The sequence below is a fragment of the Protopterus annectens genome, chromosome 12.part0, assembly GCF_019279795.1.
Source record: "Protopterus annectens isolate FY-2018-M chromosome 12.part0, PAN1.0, whole genome shotgun sequence".
NCBI classification, from domain to species: Eukaryota; Metazoa; Chordata; order Ceratodontiformes; family Protopteridae; genus Protopterus; species Protopterus annectens.
In genome coordinates, this window is record NC_056746.1 from 421,068,047 (window position 1) to 421,094,744 (window position 26,698).

At 40.6% G+C, this 26,698-nt stretch overlaps 1 protein-coding gene across 1 annotated transcript in view; it reads left to right on the forward strand.

Annotated features, from left to right (window-relative positions):
- The window catches only part of LOC122816172 (extracellular calcium-sensing receptor-like), a 130,564-nt gene that overhangs the window by 20,315 nt on the left and 83,551 nt on the right, over window positions 1–26,698 (forward strand). The gene's annotated exons all lie outside the window — the stretch shown is intronic.

Genomic DNA, 26,698 nt, shown 5'->3' on the forward strand with positions numbered 1-26,698 from the left:
GCTGAACCAAGTCGTGTGAGCACATAGTTTACTACAATTGCCTTTGCTTTATCTTCACATATTTTGTATTCTGAAAATACTTGACACAGTCTTGGAATATTACACAATACTAAAATGTACTACTGTGGTGGTGGTGCTGCGGTAGCGTTGTCGCCTCACAGTTAGATGTTGCACGTTTGATTCTCAGTTAGAGCATCTTCTGTGTGTCGACATGTGTGAATGGGCATTCCTTCGTTGAAGGTTGTGCGTTAGGCCCGGCACGCCAGCACGTAAAACTCTACTGCCAATCATTAGCGGACCAGAGTTTCGCTGTGGCGACCCCTAACCGGGAAAAGCCAAAAGACACAAACAAACTAAAATGTACTTTTCTGGATTTATCAAGGACAAAATAATATTACACGTGAATAAAGCTAACTTTTTAATTACTATATGAATTATATCCTTGAATTTGTGATTCACTTATTTTCTTTGCTAGTGGCTCTAAATATAAATCTAATAAAGGTGAAAGAGGATACTCCTACCTGGTTCCTCTGCTCAAACACACCTTGTTGGTGAGGAACCCACCCACCTGGTTCTTCTGCTCAAACACACCTTGTTGAAGACGAACCCTCTCACCTTACTCTAGCAAGGAATGCAAATGCTTCCATTGGCCTACTCCTAAAATCCCAGCTTACTGTATGAAATGCCTTCCCTGTATCATGAAGCACCAATAATAGTTGCATGCTTCCCTCTGGATCATCATTGTTCTGTTTTTGTTGTCCAGTGTTTGCCTCCCCAGCCATAAAGCCACCCTGATCCATATCTATCAGTTTTGGCAACATATTTGTGATTATTTTCTCTAGTATATTTTATAATCATGGTTAAAATTGGTATGTATTTATGTGAAAGTAGGTCTGAAGGATCTTTACCTCTTCGAGTAATACAGCCAACACAACTTTCATCCAAGATGCTAGTACTTCCCCCCTTTTTAAAATATCATTAAACTAAGCCTTCCAGATATTTAGTACTTTCTTCTCTCCCAATTTCCAAAGTTTCACAGGCATATTGTATGTTCCTGTGTCTTACTGTTCATCCCTGCAGCTATCCAGTTCATCAGTTTAGGTCATATCCTCAACCCCTCCAGTTTTCCTATTAATCTTCTGATGTTCTTCATGTTTCACTGTTGCAGTCATTACATTTGGGTTATCTGCCTACAGGTAGCCCTCAGCCGGCCTTAATATCAAAGTCTTGGATTCCTGCATCAGATGCTCTCTCTTCTTCCATGACATCAGGTCGTCAGGGGTATAAAACATGCAGCTGACGCCATTACATCAGTCTTTCTTGCCGCGCGGTGCCCAAAGCAGAAGCAGTTCGCAAGTGCCGGTCGGTCGACTCCTGAAATTTTTGTTTTCGAGTTTCAGAACTGAAGTCTTCGAAAAAAGCTAAGTACCCCATTGGGGATTCTTTTTCTTGCTCTTAACTGATGTCAGTAAAAGTTAACAATTGTCTTACCTGTGGAAAGCAAATACCTCATAAAGATTTTCATTCGTACTGCATTCCTTGCTTAGGCCCAGACCACAACATCCCCCGCTGTCAGTTTTGTGCATTGTTCAACCCCTGAACTATTTGTAATCAGTCCATTTTCGCAGCAAATTATTTTGGTACTCTAACTATCCAGAAATGGCTTCAGTAAGCCATCCGACTACCAATATTCTGAAAAAACGTAAAGATAAAGACAGACCGCATAGGTCCAAAACTGCCGACGACGCTTCCATTAAGCTAGTTGCCAGTTAGCCAGTACTCAGTGAGGCACTTTCGCAGCCCCTGATACCCGCTACTTCAGATTTGCAGGCCTCTACTGAGACACATTCGGAGTCCAGTATGCCACGAGATGCTTCGTCAACTATGGAACCTGCGGATGTCTCTACCTTGGATGGGTCCGGAGCCGCTGTGCAGGTACCAGCTTCTGAGGGTGTATTCAGGCTTACAGATTTGGATTTTAAATTGATGCCATCTTCTTCATCAAGGCCTAAAACTCGACCGACGCATAGAAAACCGACGTCCAAGCCACATGGTCAGGCCCATATGCCTAAAAAACAAATGCTTAGAATGGCTGAAGACCTTATTACTTTAATTAGGGGAAGCCAGCCTTCCCCCTCTAAGAGATCTAGAACTGATTTTCCTTCTGATTCTTCTGATCAGGATTCTGAAATTTCTGTTTCTTCTGATTACCAGGATTTGCCCTTATCTACCTATGAGAATTCTGATGCAGAGGGTTCCATTCCCTCTGCTTCCCCTCCAGAAGATTTTTCTTTTGGTGAAACCTTGCACACTCTTAGGGAACATTTCCGCTGGGAAAGCCAGGATTACTCTGACTCCAAAAAGAGGCTTAGGGAATTTTTACTCCTCCCTCAACACAAGCCTTTAGCTATCCCTCCTGTTCTGGACATTATAGATGATGCCTTCTTGGAATCTAGCCTGGCCCCAGACACTTTACCTCCAGCTCCCAGAAAACCTGACAGGTATTACAGAGTACCTGACTCTCACAACTTCCTCTTCAAGAATCCTACAGTGGATCCAGAGACCATTTCCCAAGGACCAAAGGGCATTGAGGCTACTGCTGCCAAAAACCCTACCCCCTCTGATAGAGATTCCAGGGCCTTGGACAGATGGGGTAAGAAGATATACACTTCTGATTCTTTGGCCATTAGGGCTTTAAATTGCCAGTTTCATATGTTAAAGTATCAGCAGCATATTTTGGGATTACTTAAGCAGAAAATGATGTTGATTCCTGACTGTACTGAACATAAAGAATTACAGGATTTAATGCATTCTGCTGAGCAAGTTGGTAAACATACTTTGCAATGTGGTTTTGACTCTTTAGAAGCATCTTGCAGGGCTGCTGTCACTGGGTCTGTACTTAGAAGGCACGCTTGGCTTAAGGAGCAAAACTTGCCAGATCATGTTAAAGCTAAATTACTGGATGCTCCCTTAAACCAAGACCGCCTGTTTGGCAACAAAGCAGAAGAAGTCCTTAAAAAGATGGAGGAAAAAGTTAAATCTATGCAAACTGGTAAAGATTTTCTGCAAGTACAGCCTCCCAGGTTTAGTAGGCATTGGCCTTCTAAGAATTGGTCCTTTCCAGTCTCTTCCAGGTCTTTTCAGTCCAAACCCAGGAACAGCAGACCACCTAGGTTACAGTCTCAGGCTACACACAGGCCTAAGCAGTGGGGGGGGGGCTCCCACTTCCAAAGCTGGAAGTAGTAAGACACCCACCTACGGATTTTTACTCAAGGCTTTTCCTGGTACCCAGAAAAGACAGCTCCTGGCATCCTATCTTGGACCTCTCTATTCTAAACACCTTTTTGGTATTCCCAAAATTCAAAATGCTAACACTTCAACAGCTGCTCCCTATGCTGGGCAAAGATGCCTGGTTGGCAACCTTAGACTTAAAGGAAGCTTACCTGCATATTACAGTAAGGGAATCTTGCAGGAAATACCTACGATTCAGAGCAGGCTCCATGCACTATCAGTTCTCTGCACTTCCCTTTGGCTTATCTACTATGCCCAGGGTATTCACAAAGTGACTAGCTCAGCCATTGCATTTTGCAGACAGAGAAATATTCAAATATACCCATACCTGGATGATTGTATGATTCAGGCAGAAAGCCAGGACTTGCTATTAAAACATCTGGCATTTGTAAAGAAACTTCTAACCTCACTGGCGTACACCATAAACAAAAAGAAATTTCACCTAGTACCCTGCCAACAGATTGTATTCCTGGGAGCAAACTTGGGCACAACTTCCCAGATGGCTTTCCTCATGCCAGAGAAACAAGTTTATTTGACATCCTACTTCAAACAACTGGCCACAAAGACCCAGCTATCTGCAAGGAAAATTCTGCAAGCCCTGGGGTTCATGGCCTCTTGTATTCTACTAATTCCATATGCAAGACTGCATATGAGGAAACTACAATGGTATCTAAAAAGCCTATGGTGCCAACATTCTCAGGACCTGGAAACAATGACTCCTATCATTCCATATATAAAGACAGAGTTCCTTTGGTGGGCAGAGGCCTGCCACCTCAACAAGGGGCTCCCTTTCTATCTACCCCCTGCCACCCAAACCCTAACAGATGCATCAGACTATGCATGGGGGGCTCACTTGGCAGGGCAGTGCATTCAGGGCAAATGGAACCCGAGTCAGATGCACCTGCATATCAACCAAAAAAAATTTTAGCTGTACAGAATTCCCTGACAGCCTTCAAGGACCACATCCTTCCAGGACAATTATTGGTAAAGACAGACAACACCACAGTTATGTGGTACATAAACAAGCAGGGGGGAACCCACTTGTACCCTCTCTGCAGACTAGCCATGGCTCCGGGGAACACAGCCTTGAGCTACCAAGTGCACCTAGAAGCTCAATTCCTGCCAGGCAAGCTAAATTCACTGGCAGACGACCTAAGCAGAAATCTCATGGACCCACACGGATGGAAACTGGAACCAAAAATATTCAACCTCTTGAGGAACAAATGGGGGACTCCAGAAATAGACCTGTTTGCCTCCCCCCAGAACTACCAATTGGACAAATTCTACACAAGGACTCCCAACAGTCAAGCTTGGAAAGTGGATGTCCTGTCCTTTACCTGGAAAAGCCTCTCAGTTTATGCCTTTCCCCCTCTGCCTCTCCTCTCGAAGGCTCTGCTAAAGATCAAACAGGACAAACCAAATACAATACTGATTGCACCAGACTCGTCATGCCACCATTGGTACCCCTTATTGTGCAGTATGATACTGCTGGAGCCATGGCACCTACCTCAGACACCTTCCCTGCTGTCCCAGCAGGCTGGTCAGATGCTACATCCTCAGCTTCAAACCCTGAACCTTGCAGCCTGGCTAATACCTTGAGTTCTCCAGTAGCATCCCTCAGTAAGCAGGTGCTAGATGTTATTCTGGAAGCAATGTGGCCTAGCACTAAAAAATCTTATGCTGAAAGGTGGAAAAGATACTGTTCCTGGAGCCAAACTAGTTTACCTCATATTCTTCACTGCTTAACAGAAATGCTCCACAATGGCCTATCCTTCTCGTCAATTAAAATTCATGCCTCTGCCATTTCAGCACATTATAATACTGAACCACCCCTCTTCTCTCACCCCCTGCTAAAGCAGTTCCTCAGAGGGGCCAAAAATTTAAGACCCCCCAGGCGAGCCCCTACTCCAGCCTGGGACCTTAACTTTGTATTGGAAAAGCACACTCTGCCTACATTTGAACCAGCTGCAACTGCAGTTGAAATTCCTTTCTTGGAAAACAGCCTTCCTTCTAGCCATCACTTCAGCAAGAAGAGTGTCTGAATTACAGGCCCGCATGGCAGTGGAGCCCTTCATTATCTTCTCTGCAGACAGGGTTTCCCTCAGGACCAATCCTTCCTTTATGCCCAAGGTGGTGTCTAGTGTGGCCCTAAATCAGTCCATTCATCTGTCTACTTTTTTCCCTAATTCATAAAACAAAGTTGAAAGAATACTGCACTCTATGGACGTGCACAAACAACTTAGATTTTATTTGGACAGGACCAAGCCTCTCAGAAAATCTGAACAGCTGCTAGTTGGCTTTGCTGCAGGGGCAGAGGGGAAGGCCATTTCAAAGCAAACCATTTCTAAATGGATAGCCCATTACATTAATTTCTGCTATAAGCACCATGGAAAAACTACCCCACAGGGGATAACATTACATTCCACCAGGGCTGCATGTACCTCTACAGCCTTCCTCAGAGAAGTCCCTACCAGGGACATCCTAGAAGCTGCTACCTGGAGCTCTGTACATACCATCACCAAGCATTACCACATGCCTATTTTTTCTAAGTAAAGAGCTGGTTTTGCCACTGCAGTCTTGCAGGGATTAATAGCTGGTCCTAACTTTCTCTAAATTCCTCCTCCCTTCCTTAGCTTTGGGAATCAACCCAAATGTAATGACTGCAACAGTGAAACACGAAGAACATAGTACAGTTGTGTACACTTACCATAAATGTAAATGTTCGAGTTTATTAACTGTTGCAGCCCTGGTTACCCTCCCTCCAGCCCCCTGACTTCTCTTGGCTTTACCTTCCTTCTTGTTTGGTGTATTTAAGCTTTCTGGTGTATTTGCTTTTTGTTGGAGGTGTAACCTAACATATAATTGCTTCCCATTATGGGGACACCTGACATCTGGGGCAAGAAAAACTGATGTAATGGCGTCGGCTGCATGTTTTATACCCCTGACGAGCTGACGTCATAGAAGAAGAGACAGCATCCAACGCAGGAATCCAAGACTTTGATATTCAGGCCGGCTGAGGGCTACCTGCAGGCAGATTACCCAAATGTGATGACTGCAACAGTGAATACACTCTAACATCGACATTTATGGTAAGTGTAAACAACTGTACTTTCTTTTTAGGGCAGAGCCAAAGGCTTTGTGGAAGTCTAGGTAGACCATGTCTTTTAGTGTTCCCCTGACAACTTCAGCTGTAACCCAGTCGTAAAACAAGATCAGGTTTGACTGACGCATCCTTCTAGTCATGAACATATATAAGCTGTAGTCCTGACCATTGCTGTCCACAACAAATGCTACAAATATTTCCTCAGGATGCATTGCTTGACTTTTCTTGGCCCTGTTGTTAAGTTAAAAGATCAGTGGTTCCACAGATTTTTTTCTACATAGAATGAATCCCTTACTACCACAGAAGCATGATGGTCAAAAGCCAAGTTACTGTCTATGTGTCCTCAAATCCCTGACTACTGGGCCTACTCTTAGGGGTGCATTGTCGATGGGTAGTACAAGGATGCCATAATTGCTGCTTGTACAGTAATACCACAATTGCTATCCTGCAGTCTTATGCCACTTTTGCACTAGCCCAGTGATCAGTTTAAAATCTTTCTTGGGGAGGTTAGCAAACACACTGGTCAGATTTCTAAGGATTCTGGGTGGTAGTGCATTGGTCTTTGTGTTTTATCATCCATAACAACAGCCAATTCTCTCTAAACATTTTCTATCTCTATTCTGGTAACTGCCCACTGTTGTTACCCTTTTACCCTGCATGCGCCGTTCTACCTTGGTTCCTTTGCCAGTATTGCTCAATAAATTCCAGCCCCTGTTGCCTATTGTCTGTATCCCGAATTACAGTCATCCCTATTGTCAGAGATTTCCTTTCTCCATTTCCATTTTGGCTTAGCTGTTAGAATACTTTCTGCTACTATATGAATATAATATTCCGTATGATTAGTGTATTCTGCTTAAAAGTCTTCATCCAAAATTCCAGTCTCTCCTTGTTTATTAAGCTTCCCCCCTGTTTCATCATCCCTTTCCAATTTGAATATAAATTTCTGCTTCTGCTATGTATAGGAGCCTTAACTGTTTGTTTGTGTCTTTTGGCTTTTCCTAGTTAGGGGTCGCCACAGCGGAACTTCGGTCCGCTAATGTTTGGTAGTGGATTTTTACATACTGGGTTACCAGCCCTTATGCACAACCTTCAACGAAGGCACACCCCATTCACGTATGCCTCCACACAGAAGATGCTCTAGCTGAGAATCGAACGGGACAACATCTTACTATGAGGCGACAATGCTACCGCAGCACCACCACCGCAAGTTGCTCTGAAATACCCCTTCAAATCAAGTAATCCCAATCTGCATTGTTCTGTTGGTAAAATCAGCTTATTCCACTTGACTCTTGTCATCTTCCCCTCTCAGATAAAATCCTTCAGCTCTTTATTAATTGTTGTTCACAACTTCTCCTCTGGTTGATACAAATATGCCAGGCCTGTGTATAAGACTAAAAACATTTTAACTGCTTGTATCTTTTAGCAATATCCATATATCAGAGCTTCCAATTTCTCAGTTTTTGTATTATCTTTTGTTTAGTTTCTTCCCATATGCCCTTATTCTATTATATTTTATCATATCCCCATAAATATGGCTATTGCTGAACCAGTTTATGTGTGGGTACATAATTTACTGTATTTCCTTTGTTTTAGCTTTATTAATTTTGTATCCTAAGACAATTTGAAACTATCTCAAAATGTTTCACAACACTGTAATTTCCTTTTCTGGTTTTATCATACATAAAGTAATATTATTTGCAAACTGAGCCAACTTTTCTTGGCTACCATGCCAATTACATCCTTGAATTTCTGAATCTCTTATTTTCTTTGCCAGTGGTTCTAAATATAATGCAAATAATAAAAGGAAAAGATAGCACCCCTGCCTGGTTCCTCTGCTCAAGCAGAAATGATCAGAGAGGAACCTATCCACTTTAATTTTCACCTCAGATCCCTTATATATCCTCCTAATCAACCTTATAATTTTATCAGGGAAAGCAAATGCTTCCAATGTCCTCTGCATAAAGTCCCAGCTTGCTCTGCCAAATGCTTTGTTTGCATCAGGACCCACCACCAACAGTTGTATTTTCTTACATTCTGTTTCCCTCCCTTTGCATCATCAATGTTCTGTTAATGTTGCCAAATGTTTGCCTCCCCTTCACAAAACCACATTGCTCCATATCTGTTGATTTTGGCATCACTTTTTTAGCCATTGTATGCATAAACACTTTGTAATCATGGTTTAGTATTGAAATGGGCTTGTATGAAGTTGGATCTGATGGTGTCTTTATGTATTACAGCTAACACCGCTTTTTTCCAGGATGTTGGTACTTCTTCTTCTCTTAAAATACTGTTAAACAAAACCTTGTCTTAAAATACTGTTAAACAAAACCTTCCCGCACCTTTATCAGTTTTTCCCTCCTAACTTCTGAACTTCCATACGAATACCATCTATTCCTGGTGACTTTCCTGTAGATTGGTTATACATCACCATTTTTATCTCATCTCCTCCTATCCTGTTAGCAATTGAGCCTCGTCTACCTCCAACGTTGGCATACTTAATTCTTCCATAAACATTTCTATTTGTACCTTTTCATGATTTCAATATTTTTCTGCTTTATACAGACTTTCATATAATTTCTGAAGTATTTCTAATATTTCTACAGGATCTCTTGTTATTTTCCTTGTTATAGGCTCTCTAAGCTTGGCACCAGCCCTTTCTACTTTCTGTTGCTTGAGTTGTCGTGGTAAAAGTTTTTGTGCTGTAGATTTACTAAAAAAAAAAAAACAGTTGGTTATCACCAATCTTTCTAAACTCATGTATATTATTGAGGAAATTCCTTATTTTCTATTTAGCATTCTGCAGTTGTTCCTCTTCTTGTTCTATGAGATTCCCCTTATTTTGCAATAGTTTAACATTTGTCAGTCCCTCTAAATAATTCTTGTTACTTCTTAACCATATCTCCCTTTCTTTTATTTTCACCCTATTTTTAAACTCCACTTTAATTTTATCTCACCTCCTAGCTGTATTTTCAGAATAAATTTCTATCTCCTCTAATACCTCCCGAATAATTTCCACTACCAATTTCCTTAAATTCCTCTCTTTTCAACAGATAAGTGGGAAAGCACCAATATCACATTTTTATTTCATTACTATGTGTTTTTATTTTAGTTATTATTGGCGCATGATCTGAAATAGTTATTGGGTATGTATCAAGACTTTCAATTAAATGCACATGTTTCTGTGAAATGTAAATTCTGTCTAGCCTAGCCCAGTTTTTGTATCTTGGGTAATAGTATATACATTTACTCTCAACTTCTAGTATTGAATTCACATCTTCCATGCCAAATATTTTCTTAAGTTCTTCAAAAAGCTACCCTCCTTTGTTATATTTTTATTTCTGGGCCCCCCGACACATCTTCACTGTTGCAAATCAAATTCCAGTCCCCACCTATAAGTAATATCCCTTGCTGAAAGCTGATTAGTTCTCCCAGAATGTCCTTAAGCTCCATTCTAGCAGTTTTAGATGGAGTATAAATATATGCCAGTGTAATCCTCCTCCCTTGCCAGTAACCCCTTAGTACTACAAATCTACCATTATTATCTTTTTTATCCTCTTCTATCAGTATTGGAGCTTCTCTGGCAATTAATATAAGCACCCCTCTTTTCCTTTGTCCCATGTATTCTGCTGAATAACCATCCTGAAACCTTTCTTTATCAAATTAACATGTACAATTCTGTCCAAGTGTGTCTCCTGTAGCACAACTATTTGGGCTCTACATTTTTAATATAATTCACTACAATTTTTTTTTGTATTTATCTGTGAGACCATTGGCATTTAAAGACATTACAGAAAACATTATTGTAATAAAAAGTTATTATTCCCACCTTTTATGTGTAACAGCTTTTGTTAAATGTCTAGTTCCAGATTTTGTGATACATGCATACACTGTTTGGCAGGTTGATCTTTTATAAAGACAAGTCACAAATAACTATTATTTCCAGGTGGACTGAAACATATAACCTTATGTAAAATATGCATTAATTGATACTAGAATAATTATATTTAACCAGAAGGCATTACTATATATTATTTTTCTATATCTAATAGTCCTTGTTCTTGGAACTTGTAGTATCATAAATAAAGGCCTGTTGGCCTTTTTGCAATCTGATGAAGCACACACACAAGTAATGACTACTGTTGTCATGAAGAATTGAGTTTGAGGTTACAAAACTGTAAGCAGTAATGAGCACATAATACAACTAGTTGTACAAGTTTGTCATGTGACATGATAGGCAGCCTTGACAAACTTCAATGTATTATAAGATTTTAAGTAATGGTGGGATTTGAAAACTCATTGTCACTGCACACCCATTGGTGCCATCATCTCCTGCAGACATATCCCTGCCTACTAATACCCCCTAGGAGGCCAGTAGTCATAGCCGGCCTTAGGCATAGGCCAACTAGCCAGCTGCCTAGGGTGCCGCTCTAGCAGGGGCTCTTTTCTAGTAATCTAGATGGTGTAGGTGGACCAGGATGGGGGGACAGTGTGGCATTGGGGGCGCTGTGGAGACCTTTTGCCTAGGGCACCAGTTGACCAAACGCCAGTCCTGCCAGTAGTGGGATGCTGGTGTCTCAGTCCCTTTTGGTCTTTCAGGATATATATATATATATATATATATATATATATATATATATATATATTTTTTTTTTTTTTTTGCTAGTGTGCAGGATTTATCCAACCTCAGCCCTATCTGCCTCTCACTGGCTTATTCTTTCTACCCATAAAGCAAAAGCTAGGAACCAACAAATTGGGAGAAGGCCTTTTGAGCCAGGGCCACATCAGTGCATTCACTCCCTCTAGAGGTAAGAGCTGTGAGCAGGAGGTGGGCCAATATGCTGATCCCTTGGACTTCCATAACTCCTATCAGCATGGACAGCTTGAAAGTTCTACAACTGCTGCTACTCAGAGTAAGGTAAGCTGTGCTACCACGCATGCCTCTCTTGTTGTGTGGTGGACTGCTGTTATAGCATAATCCTAGGCTTCTTTTGCAGACTGTTATCCCCCCACCAGCGGATATGTCCAGTTTAGTAAGTTGAACTCCCCTTCCTCCCCAGGACAGATGAGCCAGCACTGGCCACTTACTTCCATCCTCTCTGCCCAGCCCCTCCATTGCCATTACAGCTAATTGAACCTAAGTTGGCTTGGTCACAGTCAGGATTTCATCTCTTTATGTAACATGGCTGAGGCAGCCTTTCAAGGCATTTAAAGGTTTTACTGCTTTATCACAGCCAGATGCCAGTTCATAGGCACCTGCAATTGGCAAGGACGTTCCTTTTACAATAAGAAGCCTTTCTTTCATGTCTGAATTTTCAGCTGTTTTGTGCATAAACTAACAAAACCCTGATGAAGAAGCTACTTCCTCTTGTTTAAGATAGAAAGTGTACATGGATAGAACTTCCCAAACTGCACCAAGTAGGCCTAACACTGATGTCTGCCTCTAACCCTTTCAGATTTTGACTACAAACACTGATATGGCTGAGAATCTCTGCTCCATCACTATTGCCAGGAGTGCTCTCGTCTTGTGCAACAGCTGTGCCATCTAAATGAAGGAGAGCCATCCTCAGAGTTCTCCTCCAGCTTTTGCATATATCAGATATCAGGGCATTCACATTTACCTGTACCTGGATGGATAGAGGTAAAATCCTAGCAGGATATAAAATCACGCTGAATTACATGATTTGGTGCATCACCAGACATGATGCCTGCCTCAACTTACAGAAATCCTGCATCACTCCTTCACAGAGCAGGTGTTTCCTGAGTCCATTCTGAACACAGTGATTTGCAGGGTCATTCTTCCCAAAGGAAAAAGTGATCATGCTTTCTGTGTAACTCTGCACTCTGTTAAATGTGGGGTACATGCCTATAAATGCTAATGAGCTGGCTACAGTGATTAAAATGCCATGTGATACACAGAAGTTCCAGAAAATTCAGTTTGAAATACAGATGCTGTGGAGCTTAGACCATGTCTGCTAGTCTGTGTGTTATTTATTGTCTCCTGACATTATCTGGTGCAATGGGTGCTGAAATAAAACCAAATACATACATTTGCTGTCAAAAATCTCTGTGTGTACAACTACAGAAGCTAAGTTCTTTTTGGATGTATGGCCTACCTCTAAGTATCCTGAATTCTATTACTAGTAAGAAATTTGGTGGAAAACTGGAAACACTGGAGCTGAATGCTTGATTTATTCATGACTGCAGCAGAATAGCTGAAAAATCATAGAAGTTTGGTGTGCAGCATTCCTGCATGCTACTAGGAAAGAAGTCGTAAAGATATTTAACTTCTTGTACTTTTGTTGGTGAAAAGTAAGACAAAATAGCAGTATGTACAGATCATTTTATTAATTAGTATTTTTTTCAGCACAGAATGCACTTACCACTTACAGGATATTTGTCCATTACAGGATCACATGGTGCTGCTCAGGCTACATATATGCTTTTTTTTTTAGTGAGCTGAAAAACAGAGCCAAAGGCTATAAGTTTGATGGACAGCATGATGGTAATTTAGAAGTAATAGACATGATACTGTGAAAAATTAAATTTAGTGATGCAGGTGTGCAAATCAAATATTTGGAAAAAATACTGAAAATTAATTGACAGAATGTGGAATGTATATTAGATACTCATGCAGTATACAGTATCTTGTCATGAGATACTTTTTTACAAGTATGATTTTATTGTGAGTCACGATACAACTTTATAAACTTTGTACAAATCACATGCATGGTGTATACATTGTTGTTCTCTGGCATTTGATCACTTTCAGAAATTGATAGCAGCACCTTTATTCTTCCCTAATACATATGAAACAACCCAGAGCCTCGGTCTATATTTTAGACAGCTTAAAAATAACATTTATCCCTCAATATGTCACTGTGTGTCAGATTTCCCTATTTACACTCAAACTAGGTGTGTAAAAAATGTCTGAAAGCTAGATGCAAAAAATTAAAAAAAAAAAAAAACATCTACACTTTATTTACAAGCTGTCCTCCCCTGCGGCACTATGACAAATTCCTTTGATCTGTCTTACATTATTTAATAATGTTTTCTATATACTTCAACCATGCACTCCAGCTATCTCTAAACAATTTATGTTCGTCCTCTAGCCTGACTTGCTCCATTAGAGTCTCTACCTTTTGAACGGTTAGGCTTTCAGTCTTTTGCCATTTTCTGTTTATTATCTTTTTTTTTAAATGGAATCAAGCCAAGCATTGGGTCTGTCTGTTACGGCATACTTATCTGGTCACAGGATGGCACCATTAGATGAATAACTGCAGACATGTCAATGCAGGAATGAGGAAATTTTAGCATACTCTTTCAAATAGTTGAAGTTAAAAAATGAATCCTAATAATTTGAGTTGTGTGGCTTGTGAGAAGCTAGCATGAAGCCATGCACTAAAAAATCGGTCACACTGCCACATCTTCGATACTGTGCCAATCCATAGTAACAATATCCTGCATGACTATGCTGAATTGTTTACAGACCTAAAAAGCTTGAAAAGAGAATGATATGTACAGATACAATGTGATCCTGTAGCTGTGATAAGTGATCTGAAAAAAAACACACTGTAACCTGGAAGTAAAGTTTACAGAAGGCTTAGGTGTCAAATATATTCAATCAAAACAATGGGTGAATAGTATTGTCATTAAGGAACAAAAAAATTCATATTTTTATTGGTCTTCAAGATATGGAAAAAGAAAGAGCCATTGCTTACAGATGAAAAGTGGAGTGAAGTATAACAAATGCTTCTTTTTCTTAATAGTACATGTAAACCAGGAAATCTGATACATGAATTTTTTTAAAGAAGGCTCTAAACAATATGCCATTAGAAAGACACAGGTTCTGTAGACACTAATTTGGAATTTAATTCAATGTGAAGACTTTAACTGCATTGTATTTTCTTTGCGCTGGATTTGTTTGATTTAGTTAAATGTTTTACTGTTTTGTACTTGTCAGTTTGGCTTGGGTTAGACTTAAAAGGGTCTCTGGACCAGGTCATTTACCCACAGGTATTCCAGCAGTCAACTGCCCAAGTAATTGGAGGCATAGAAGGTGTTAAAACATAATTGTTTTTGGGACACATATGAAAGGAAGGTATTAAAAGACTGCTATAGCTGTTTAATAGATTAAGACAGTATATTTTCATGTTAAATAATAGTAAATATAAAATGTAATTCAGAATTTTGAAATGCATGGGTCATATTCTAATGTTAGATGTTCTGAAACATGATCCAGAAAAAAGTCTATGCAATTGTGCAAATGTCAAGGACAGAAATCAAACAGGCATTACAGAAATTTCAAGGAGAGGGGCAGTAACTTGCAGAATTTCGACCTAATATGTATGAGATAACTATGCCTCTGAGAAAGTTGTTAGAGCAATATGTAACCTGAGGATGGAGCTGTGAACAGGATAAAAGTTTTTTAAATGTTCAAAAACTAATCATGGTGCTCCACCATTAGAATTCTATGATGTGAACAAAAAGTTGTGTTGCAAATAGATGCCAGTCAGAATTGCATAGGAGCTATGATCATACAAGAGGCTAGGCCACATGCTTATGGGTCAAAGTATTTATTGAAGCACAAAAAAGGTGTGCTCAAACCGAAGGAACTGTTAGCAATAGTTTATGCATATGAGATATTCCATTAATATGTTTAATAAAGAAGCTCACATGGAAGCTTATCTTTGCACAACATATTTAAAAAACATTTGTACAAGATACATTTGTGAGTGTAGAGGATGTTGCACAGTCTGATGTACTGAAAGACCAGACAAGTAGCTACACAGTGCAAATATGCTGACCTGGGACATGTTTAAGATAGAAGCACAAATATATGCTAGAAGAAAAAGAAGTAGAGTTACTTTGGTTAATAGCATAGCTATCAATGAAAAAAGAAAAAGAACTTCAAAAGTGTATTGATACTGACTTAGAAATGCAGCAACTGAAATGTATTACAATGCAAAACTGACTTGAGCAAAAATCAACAGCAAGGAAAGAAATTCAGCCTTAGTTTTCTTTTGGGGAGGAAATAAGTTGTTTTTAGTGCTTTATGTTCATATATAATAACAATTCACGATCCGATAAAATAAATGTTTGAAAAGATGCATTTATTACATCTAGGAATACTAAAGTGGATAGAAAGATCAAGAAATAAAAGGCTTTGGCCAGGAATGTGCAAAGTTGTGCAATTTGAAGTGTATACCACAACACCAGTCATAAAGGAGAAAGGCAAAATTACCCATTTCCAAGCTATCCATTTAGTTAAGGGGGAAGTGATTTGTTCCAGTTCAGAGATGTGAATCTTGTGGGTATATTATTATTTCAAGTTTCCCTGAAATAATAAGACTTACAGACACTTTCCTTATGTTCCATTGACTCATTCTATAATGTTATGCTTCATATATTATTAAATATCAAGAAGTGTAACTTAAAAAATGTTTTTGTAGAGGGACAAGATCACTGCAGTGCAATTTCAGCTCACACAGTATATGCAGCGTCAACCAATTGCAGCCTCAAATCACAGAACACCATTCAACAAACCTACCCTCACCAGAGTGTAAGTGTATAATGTCAGGTACAGCAAGTTAAACTGTGGTTAGTACATTAAAGTCTATGTTTTCAAATCCAGAGATACCTGACATTCTCATATCAAATGATAGTCTGCTATATGCAAGACAGGAATTCAGGTGATTTGTGCATGAATGGGAATTCAACCACATAAGGTCCATTAACACTATCCTTCATCCAATGGACAAGTGGAAAACTATCCAGACTGTGAAGAGTCTAATGAGAAAGAGTTAATCTTTCAAGATTTCAGCTGTTGATTGGCAACACGTTGAAAAACAGACTGTCTGCTTCAGCTGCACTGCTAATGCATGAGAATTGACATAAAGTGAAGGAAATGCTGGAAAGAAATGAACAAAAACAGAAATACTCCTATAATAGGAACTTCAGAACAGCACCAAATGTAACAGGGTGGAGACAAAGTAAGAATACAGAAATCATGGGAAAAGCTACAGCCTGAAGCTGCATTTGTTTGAAAAGCAGATCCACAAAGACCTGCATAACATATGTGGATGACGATTTACTATATAGAAAAACTTGCGTACAGTTATACAAGATGTGTGTCAAAGTCAAAGGCCCAGAAGGAAAAGCAAGCAGAGGTGGCCTAACTAGTCCTTTTGTGTGAAAATGAACCTTAAAAAAAACAGTGGTAGTCAGAAGTTATGGAGAGAGACTCATAAAGCTATGTCTGAAAAAGAAGGCCAGATGTATGGTTTAAGAGGTTTTGTTAATTTCTTCAGATGTGTAAGTCTATCAATGAATCCAAACTGACACATTGACAGTTTTAGAGCTACAACACGATTCTAGTGATCGATAGCGTTATTAAAATATTTTTGAATGTGTGCAGTTTTTATACTGATGAAAATATTCTCATGCCATACATCATATATGATTAAGGTTAAATTCAGTGATCAGAGCAACATGAAACATGATGTTCGTGTGTGTGTACACACACACATATCTCTATATAATAACTTGTAAAAAGGGGAGAATATTAAATATAGATGTCTAAATCCAACGAGTAGCTTCAGTGATTAACATGTCATGCAGCACACAGACGTTCTACAGAATTAAGTTCATAGTATAGATGATATGAAGTTTCAATCACATCTGCTTTCTATGTCTTATGCATTAAACCTCCTGATAAGGCACATTCTATTGCTGCAAGAACTATCCTGAAGGATCTCAGCTACATGTTTCCTCAATCATTGGGGTTCCCTTGGCAAGGCTATGCATGATAATACTGCAGTGTTACCTGCATAATATATGTTTAAACCACCTGAAGTAACTTGGTAGAGTATTCCCCCTTATTCTCATTTGTCGATGATGCAGATAAAAGACAATCTTGAATGCATTTTGTTGTACCAATGGTGACCAGACCTTAATCACAATGTACCAAACCAGACCTGGGGAGTGCATGAGTTTCATGATAATCTGGGGCATTGTACCAAGACAAACAATGGCAGAATCATCATCAGTGACATTTTAAACTTTATCTATGTCCTGTAGTTTTTCACACTGATCTTATGACCAAGTGCCCTCAGATTAGTCACAGGAAATAGTATCATTATGTGGTACATTAGCAAACAAAGGGGTTCCCACTCTTACCCAGTGAGCAGACTAGCAATGTTGGCATGGAATCTGTAATCAAGATGGCACTTCTGTATTTGTGCCTGCTACATTCTTTCAGCTCAGGAGGTGTTCACCTAGTCTCCATGATTGGAGGCTCAATCCATAGAAGGCAAAGCGATCTCTCATTGATCATGTCATCTAGGTGACTTCAATTAAAGACATCATTGCCTTCCTGATAAACTGACAGATTCCAAATGTTTGCTTGAGTTATACGTGCAGGACAACCACATGATTGGCATATTCTGTATTGCTTGGAATAAAGATCTGTTTGTCCTTCCTCTGGTCTTTAATTCCTAAAGTGCTGAAAAATTATTACAGGATAAAGCAAAATTAATCCTGTTTAACTCTCTGTAGCCAAGACAATGCTGGTACTTGATGCTCATGAAATTAAGCAGCAGATACCACAGCTTCTATTTTCCTCTAATCTTCTGTCCCAACAAAAGAGTACCCTTGTATACATAAACCTAAAGCACATACATATGGCAGCCTAGAATATCAAAACTTGGTTCCAGAGTGGAAATCCTTTCCCTCCACAAGTCCTGAGGATCCTAAAATGGGACAGAAAACACACTACTAGGAGATCTTACCTAAGGAAATCAGATTTTAATTCTGGTGTGAATCTAAGTGCACCTACTGCGAAACAGTCACTAACCAGCAAACCCTTCTGTCTGCTTCTACTCTTTTTCGAGAAGGGATATAGTCTTTGTATTGATTAAAGTACATTTATCTGCTATTTCAGTCTGTTTGCCAATACAGTCACCTTTGTCTGCTGTCCCTTTTGTGAAGTAATTTTTAAAGAGGGCCTGACATTTGAGGCCATCAAGGAAACTGATGCCTCCTCAATGAGAGATAAACTTCATCTAAAAAAAGTGACATTGGTTCTCTTTGAATTGTCGTTCTCTGCAACTTGCCCACCCTTACATGCAGAGCATGCCTTTCACAGTCTTTTCATAGGTTCATAGGTTCATACTAGGCTATCTGCCCTAGGGCATTTATAAGCCTAGCCAGAGTGTGTTTGGCTTTCGCCACCCATTTTAAAATAATTTTGCTATGCCCTTATTCAAGGTTAGTATACTGTGCCTCTGTCTAACAGTGACACAGAAGTGATACCTGGGGTAAACCTATGATCTCCCATCCACTCATCAAGATTCCTCTTGAAGAGAGTCAATGAGGGACTCTGCCTAACCTGGACTGGGATTTTATTCCAGAGTGAAGGGAGCCTCTGGGTTATGAATCTGTCCCTCCAGCATGTCCTATTTATTTCAGTGCTGAGGTTCAAGTCTCACGAGCGCGTAGCTTGATGGGATTTGGATTTTCTGAGGTGCAGCATGTCCATTAATTCCAGGTTGGACATGGCTTTATACGTCAGGCACAGATCACCTCTGAGCAGGCGGTATGTCACTGAGTAGAGCTGGAGTTTTTTTAACCGGGCAGCATATGGCATCTGTTTGAGCCCTTTGTTCGGTGAGGTACTTTTGGGGTCTTTCCAGTTGCTGCAGGTGTCTGGTAAGGTACATCCCAAAAGGGGCATTGTACTCAATTATGGGCCTGATGAGGGATGAGTAAAGAGGCACGATGACCTCCCCTGATCTAGATGTGAATCCCTTCATGATTAGGTGGGCTATATAAAAAGTTTTTCTAACCACTTTGGCCATGTGGTTGTCAAATGAGAGATTGCTAGCAACTTGGGTCCCTAGGTCCCTAATTACTTCTTCTGTACTTAATGGATTACCACCTATGTGGTAATTTGTGGGCACTTTGTTTCTGCCAAAGGGGATGACTATACACTTTTTGGCGTTTAGCTTGAGGCCATGGCTCTGGCATCAGTTGTCTGTTTCTATGAGGCCCTTTTGGAGGATGCTTGTGTCGGCTGGAGTGTCGATTATGGCACCCAGTTTGCAGTCATCTGCAAACTTGGTCAGCCACAGTCCTTCCATGTTGGCCTGTACCTCCGAGAAATATATACCGAACAAGAGAGGTCCCAGGACTGAGCCTTGTGGGACGCCACTTGTAACTGGTTTGGAGTCTGACATGGCTCCAGCAATTCTAACCATGTGGGTTCTGTCCTTGAGCCAGTTTGCAACCCATCTAGTGACATAGGGGTTTATATTTAAGCTTTTTGCATGGTGAAGGTGGCCCTTAGAAGAAATTCCTAAATTTATCTAGTCAGGACAGAGCTATAACTAGAATGGGGTAATTATCAATTATCCGAACACAGTGTTCCAAAGTTTTCGGGTAGGAAAAATCATAAATCTGAATATGTAAATGTTATATATATTCACCTGTGTGTGTTTTTTGAGCTTGTACTACATGAACAAGCTTTAAGGAGCACTAGTAAGCAGTTGTTGATTATGTGTAAGTGTACATGAAGCTGTGTGTGATGATGTGGCTTTGAGGAAGACACAATGAATGCTGCTACTGCATTTGTGGAGTTCACTGTGATAGCAACTGTGATCAGAAGTTTGCTACAATTACAATTCAGAGTGGAAGATTGTTTTTTTTTTAGTCTTCAATTTCAGGAAGACCTTTTTGTCCTTTGGTCTGGAAGAGTTGCTAGTCTGGGAAAATGCCCAGGGTGCCAGATGACTGAGCTACACCTCTGATACAGGGTAAAGGGTTTAGGCAGACTGATGACAAACTGTTTGTATTCTTCATGCCAGGTAAATAAGCAAGAGCAGTTTCTAAACAAACTCTATCCAAAAGGCTAACAGACGGTATGCTCTTTTGTTATGATCATCAAAAAAAAAATTGTTACAAGGCCAGCGTAGAATGTCATCCACAAGGTCAGTCATGACTTTTTGTAACCTTTTTCAGAATTACCTGAACACAAAGCATTTGTAAAACTATTAAATGGACCTCTGCCCTCTATCTTTCTAAGCATTTAAAGCTGAACATCCTTTGCAGGAGCCAAACAGGCTTTACCACTGCAGTCCTGCAGGGCCTGTGCCCTCCGCTCATTTTAAGCCTTTGTTTAGTTCAGATACTGATTTAGTACTCTCTCCTACATCATAATTTGTACTGCAGCAGTTACCATTCTGGGAAATACTTTCTCCTGTTGCATCTCAGAATTGTGCTGAAGATGGAAGAGAATTCTTCAGCCCATTTCATGAGTCTCATTAGTACACTTGTTGATGACTTTCCTAGCTTTAAGAAAAGCAGACCGGAAAGAATTGAAGATGACACATACCTCCTCCTTTTATAGCAAGTGTCTTTCTGGCATCAGCAGTTTCGGGATGGTGGCCCTGCATGGCTACATGGAGATGTACAAAAACAAAGGAAGTCAGGAAGGATGGCCTGATGTCTTCTTGTTTCATTACTGCTCAGTGCTAGGAGTCTAAACAAAAAACTCCACTCCCTAAAAGCTCTCTCTACCCTAGAGAATGCTGACATCTGTGTGGTCACTGAGACATGGTTTAAAGGTGCAGAGATCACACCAGCAGTGCAAGGTTATAATGCCTTCCACATATTTAGGCCAGCTACTTCACAGGCAGGGACTAAAGGTAGAGGTGTCTCTATTTACATCAAAAATAAATATACTTCAAGGCTGCTCAAACAGGACAATGCACTTGAGCTGCTCCATGTTCAAATCTCCATAAGCAAAATCCAATACCGCTTCCTTGCAAGCTATAGGTTCCCCTCTATGACCCAGGAAACCTATACCATGTATTTAAACTTATTAGAAGCACTAACCATCCAACCCAATACCATATTCATGGGCGGCTTTAATTACTCCACTGTTAACTGGGAATTCTATATCTAAACGTACATGCACAGAGATTCCTGGATTTTGTAAACACAAACTCCCTGGACCAGATAGTCAATACACCAACCAGGGGTGCAACCATACTGGATCTGGTCCTCACTAATATGGGAGACTGCTGCATACTCCCTACTGTAATGCCTTCCCTGGTAAGGCCAAACCACAAAATGGTCTCCTTTGAAGTAAAAATAAAACCTGGACCCCTAGCTAAACCTGGAATATTCAGGAACTATTCTAAGGTTAACCTCCTGCTATTAAGTGAGAACCTGGCAACATTTCAAGCCCCCATAAATGCTGAGAACACTGTTGCTTATGCAGAACTGTTCACAGAAACCCTGTACAAACATCTTAATAGCTGCATAGAGGCAGCTGTAACCACCAGGAAGAAGTACAGAACTAACTCACAAAACGAGCCCCCCCGGTGGAATCACAAAATCAGTAGGCTGTATAACAGGATCAAGAAATTCAGGGCAAAAACTAGGAGGTGCAGCTCCCAGTAGGATAAAAGCACTCTCATCAAACTAAACAAACAGCTAACACAGCAACCATTATATTTCCTAACTGAAGAACCACCCTGGCGTTAAGAGGAACAAGTAGTTTATATATCTGTTCAGCTGCTACCTGATTTATTACAGTTTTACCCCTTTATTATTGCTAATGACCCAGTACCTGGTGGTTACAGCTCCTCAATTCATGGAGAGTAATATTCAATTACTGTTAGCCTACACAAAGGGGTTTATCACTACAATGGTGTAAATATACTTTTGCTCCCAATGGTGAATCATGTTTTAAACTGTTTTAATGTTACACATCCCTGTTTAACATTGCACAATTGTAAAGTATTTTATATGCTGCCTTTACTAACAAACTGGTATCTGTGTCTGTCCTTTTTTCATTGCCTCTCCTTTTCACATTCTCTCTAGCCTCCCTGCCCTATGCAGAACATAATTTACAACCTACTGGATGTGGTAAAGAAGCCAGGTTTATACTGCCAAGGTCCTGCTAAACCTACCCCCTGAAAGAATTACCTTTGCAGTTCCAAGGGAATTTATATCAAAGTATGTCTGTATACTGTTGAGTTTTGTTAAGCTTAGATGCTACTGCCACAACCCTGCTAGATGGTTAGAACTTGCTCTAATTCAGATACTGCAGCAGCCACCCTTCCCTTTCTCTGTACCCACTTATCCAGCCTTCTATGCCCTTCTCCAAGCCAGGATAAAACCACATTTCATAGCCTTCCCAGCCCCGGGCTCTACAAAGAACTTTGCTCTACTTACAAGATTTGGCCAATAGATGGCGGTCTGAATCCTCTTAATATCCCCTGCCTTATGAGTAGCTCCTGACCGACCATCCAGTGTATTTTACTCTTTACTTCTATAAGTCCGCGGTGGTGCAGCGGTAGCATTGTTGCCTCACAGCAAGAGGTTCTCCCATTCGATTCTCAGCTGGAGTGTGGGGAGTGCCTTCTGTATGGAGTCTGCATGTCCTCCCCGCGGTTAGGTGGGCGTTTGAAAGACATGCATAAATGGGTGTACCTTCGTTGAAGGTTGAATGTCGAGCTGGCACCTCGGCGTTCGTGAAAATCTACTGCCAATCATTAGTGGACCGGAGTTTCGCTGTGGCGACCCCTAACCGGGAAAAGCTGAAAGACAAACAACAACAACTTCTACTTTCTACCCCTCTCCCCCACAACCATATCTGCTTCCCCACCTCTAGTCCTTTCAGCCTATACTCTCCCTCTGTGCACTCTGGCTACTTGCCCTGCTATCTACACAGCTGATTGTTCTCAACCCAACCTGTCCTGAAATTCACCTGACCGACCATCCAGTGTATTTTACTCTTTACTTCTACTTTTGAGACCCCTCTCCCCCACAACCATATCTGCTTTCCCACCTCTAGTCCTTTCAGCCTATACTTTCCCTCTGTGCACTCTGGCTACTTGCCCTGCTATCAACATAGCTGATTATTCCCAACCCAATCTGTCCTGAAATTCACCTTCCTTTGGCTCTACCCGCTCCGTTCGCCCTGTGGGCTCACTCTGCTCCCATACCCTGCCCCCAAATTCCACCTGCCCTAGTACTCCTACATTTATACTCACCAAACCACACCTCCTGATTAACTACCACCCCCACAAGTCACAACCAACCAACCAAAACACATTCTGTCTTTAAACCCAACACCCCACTTATAACCCACCACTTTCCCACCATTCACTCTCTTGAATCTCCTCACCTACACTCCATAACACAAATACTATTTACCCCACAATGTCTCCACTAACTCCCATCTTATTACCAAAACCTAAACTACATTACTACCTCATACCCCCACTTGTAATACTTTATCTTCTCACTGCCTATGAACACCACTACCTACCTAGCCATCAGTATCCTACATCCAGTACCACCACTAGCAACCAACCACAGTAGCACACTCTATTACTACCCCTCCTTTTCTCTAAGTCTACTACTCCAAAACCTCATCTCATAAGAGCTACCTATATAAACCCTAGCACTAAATACTACTACCAACTCCTACTAAAAATCCACAAACTAGTAAGGACGTCACTACCAAACCTTATAGCCGATGGCGACATCCACCCTTACCAAGGCCCAAATGTACCTGATACCACTAACTCCACTAATGGCACTGTCACTAACCTATGGAGCTCATATAATGTCCCTAATTCATTACTAGTCTGTCACCTAAGCATCAGAAGTTTAAAGAATAAAATTCACTATCTGCATGCTCTTCTGGACATGCACTCCCCTGACCTATTATGCCTTACAGAAACCTGGCTCAAACCCATTATCCCTGATAATGAGATCCTACCCCCCAACTACAATATAATAAGACTTGACCGGCAAGGCAGGGAAGGTGGTGGAGTAGCCATCATGCATACATCCACTCTAGAATTATCCACTATTAGTACCCCACAAAGCTTGATAACTAGCAACTCTGAAACGCTCATCACAAAAGTCTAGCTTAACAAACACAAAGCTATAAACATGGCATGTATCTACATTCCCCCAGGTGACAACATAGACACCTTAGAAAGTACCCTCCAATGACTATCCACTAACCACCCCCAAGAAACTATTATTCTTGGAGACTTCAATATCGACTGGAAAACCTGTTCATCGAACTTCCCCACCACCCATGTTAACATACATGGCTTCTCCCAGATTATAACTTCCCCTACCAGAATCAATAAGCCCAACAATAAGGAAAGTATCCTAGACTGGATATTAATAAACAACACACCCCAGTTATATAAATCAGGCACCCTATCTAAGGACATGAGTGACCACTTCCTAACCTATATAAATCAGAAAAAAGAATGACATGCCTCACCAAACCACCTTTAAAACCATTAGAAACACAAAAAACTTTAACCTGACTAATTTCCAGGCCAAACTTAACTCATGCAAATGGTCCAATCTGAAACTACTTCTCCTTGACGAAGCAGTCTCAGACTTCAATACTAAATTCCTAGCCATCTTAGACAGGCATGCCCCCAAACTAACTATTAAAACCAAAAACAAAATAGCTCCATGGCTAACTAAAGGTACTAGACAAAAACTTATTGCTAGAAACACAGCATGGACCTCCTGGAGATCCACAAAATCTCCACAAGACCACATTAGATACAAACAATTGAGAAACAAGGCAAAAAAATCCACTATGCTAGACAAACAAATCTACTATTTCAATTTACAGAAAAAGCACCAAAATCAACCACAAAAATTCTGGTCAGGTCTTAATAAACTGCTCCATCCAGGTAAATCCTCAACCCCCCCCCCCCACCCTACATCTACCTGCTAAAAGTGTAGCAAAGACCTTTAATACTTTCTTTACAGAAACAGTCCAGTTCCTAGCTAAAAATCTATCTCCCAACACCTCCAACACTACCTCACCCACTCTGGAACATGTACTTCCCTTCAAATTTGATCCTATCCCCACAGACTATATTAAATCCCTACTTAAGAAACTGAAACCCACCACCCTGCCAGTAGACTTACTCCCTGCAGAATTTCTACAGAAGGATGCTAATGAAATAGCATACCCTATCTCCATCTTAATCAATCATACTATCCACGAATCCTATGTCCCCTCCATCTGGAAAATCTCCCACATTATTCCACTTCACAAAGGGGGCAACTCAACTGAACTGTCAAACTATAGACCTATAGCCATCCTATCTCCCTTAGCCAAAATAATGGAAAAATGTATACATAAGCAAATTCTAACTCACCTTATCTAAAACACTCTCTTAGCTTCATCACAACATGGATTTATACCTGCACATAGTACCACCACAGCTTTTCTCTCCTTCTCTCACACAATAAATCAAAACCGTAATCATGACAAGCTCTCCTCAGCCCTCTTTCTCAACCTATCCAAAGCATTCGATATGGTTAACCACCACCTACTCCTAGACACACTAAAATCACTCTGCCTAGACAACCTGGTAATCAACTGGTTCCACTCTTACCTGCATGGAAGACAACAAGCTGTATTATGGAAAGACAATCTATCCCCCTTGCTACCAGTCACCCTTGGTGTCCCCCAAGGATTTATATTAGGCCCCCTCCTTTTCTCCATATTCATCAATGACCTACCCAAAGTTATCCCAGATGCAACATGTATTCACTATGCAAATGACTCTACCCTTATCTGCTCTGCCACCACACACTCAGAACTACAATCCCTATCCCAAATCACCTTCAGCAAAGTAGAGGACTGGCTCAATAGTTGCCATCTCCTATTGAACCCAAATAAAGCAAAACTACTACTTTTCTCCCCTACCCGTAAATTCACATAACCAAATATTATAATCTCATCTAACAATGGCACCATAATCTCTCCAGAACTGTGCACAAAACTTCTTGGTGTAATCATTGATAATAATCTGAGGTATGACACTCATATTGACAAAACCATCAAAACAGTTAACAAAAAACTAGGCTCCTTGTATAGCATTAAACAATGCCTAACCCCACCTGCCAGAACAGCCATAGCTCGAACACATCTCCTATCGACTCTTCTCTACACCTCACCCATCTTTGTCAACCTAAGCAAAGCAAACCTTAACAAATTTACTAGCTGCTACAACAATATAGCTAGGTTCGCCATAGGCACAGCCTGCAGAACCCATCACTGTCAAAATCTTCAAACCCTAGACTGGCTAGAACTACCCAATCAACTCCAGTATAACCAACTCATAGTTATTCAGAAAATCCTCTACCAAGCTAACAGTGCACCCATTCTTACTAATATTATTACCCCCTACAGCAACCTAGCATCCCTCCACTCATCCAGCAAAATGCAATTACAGTCTGCCA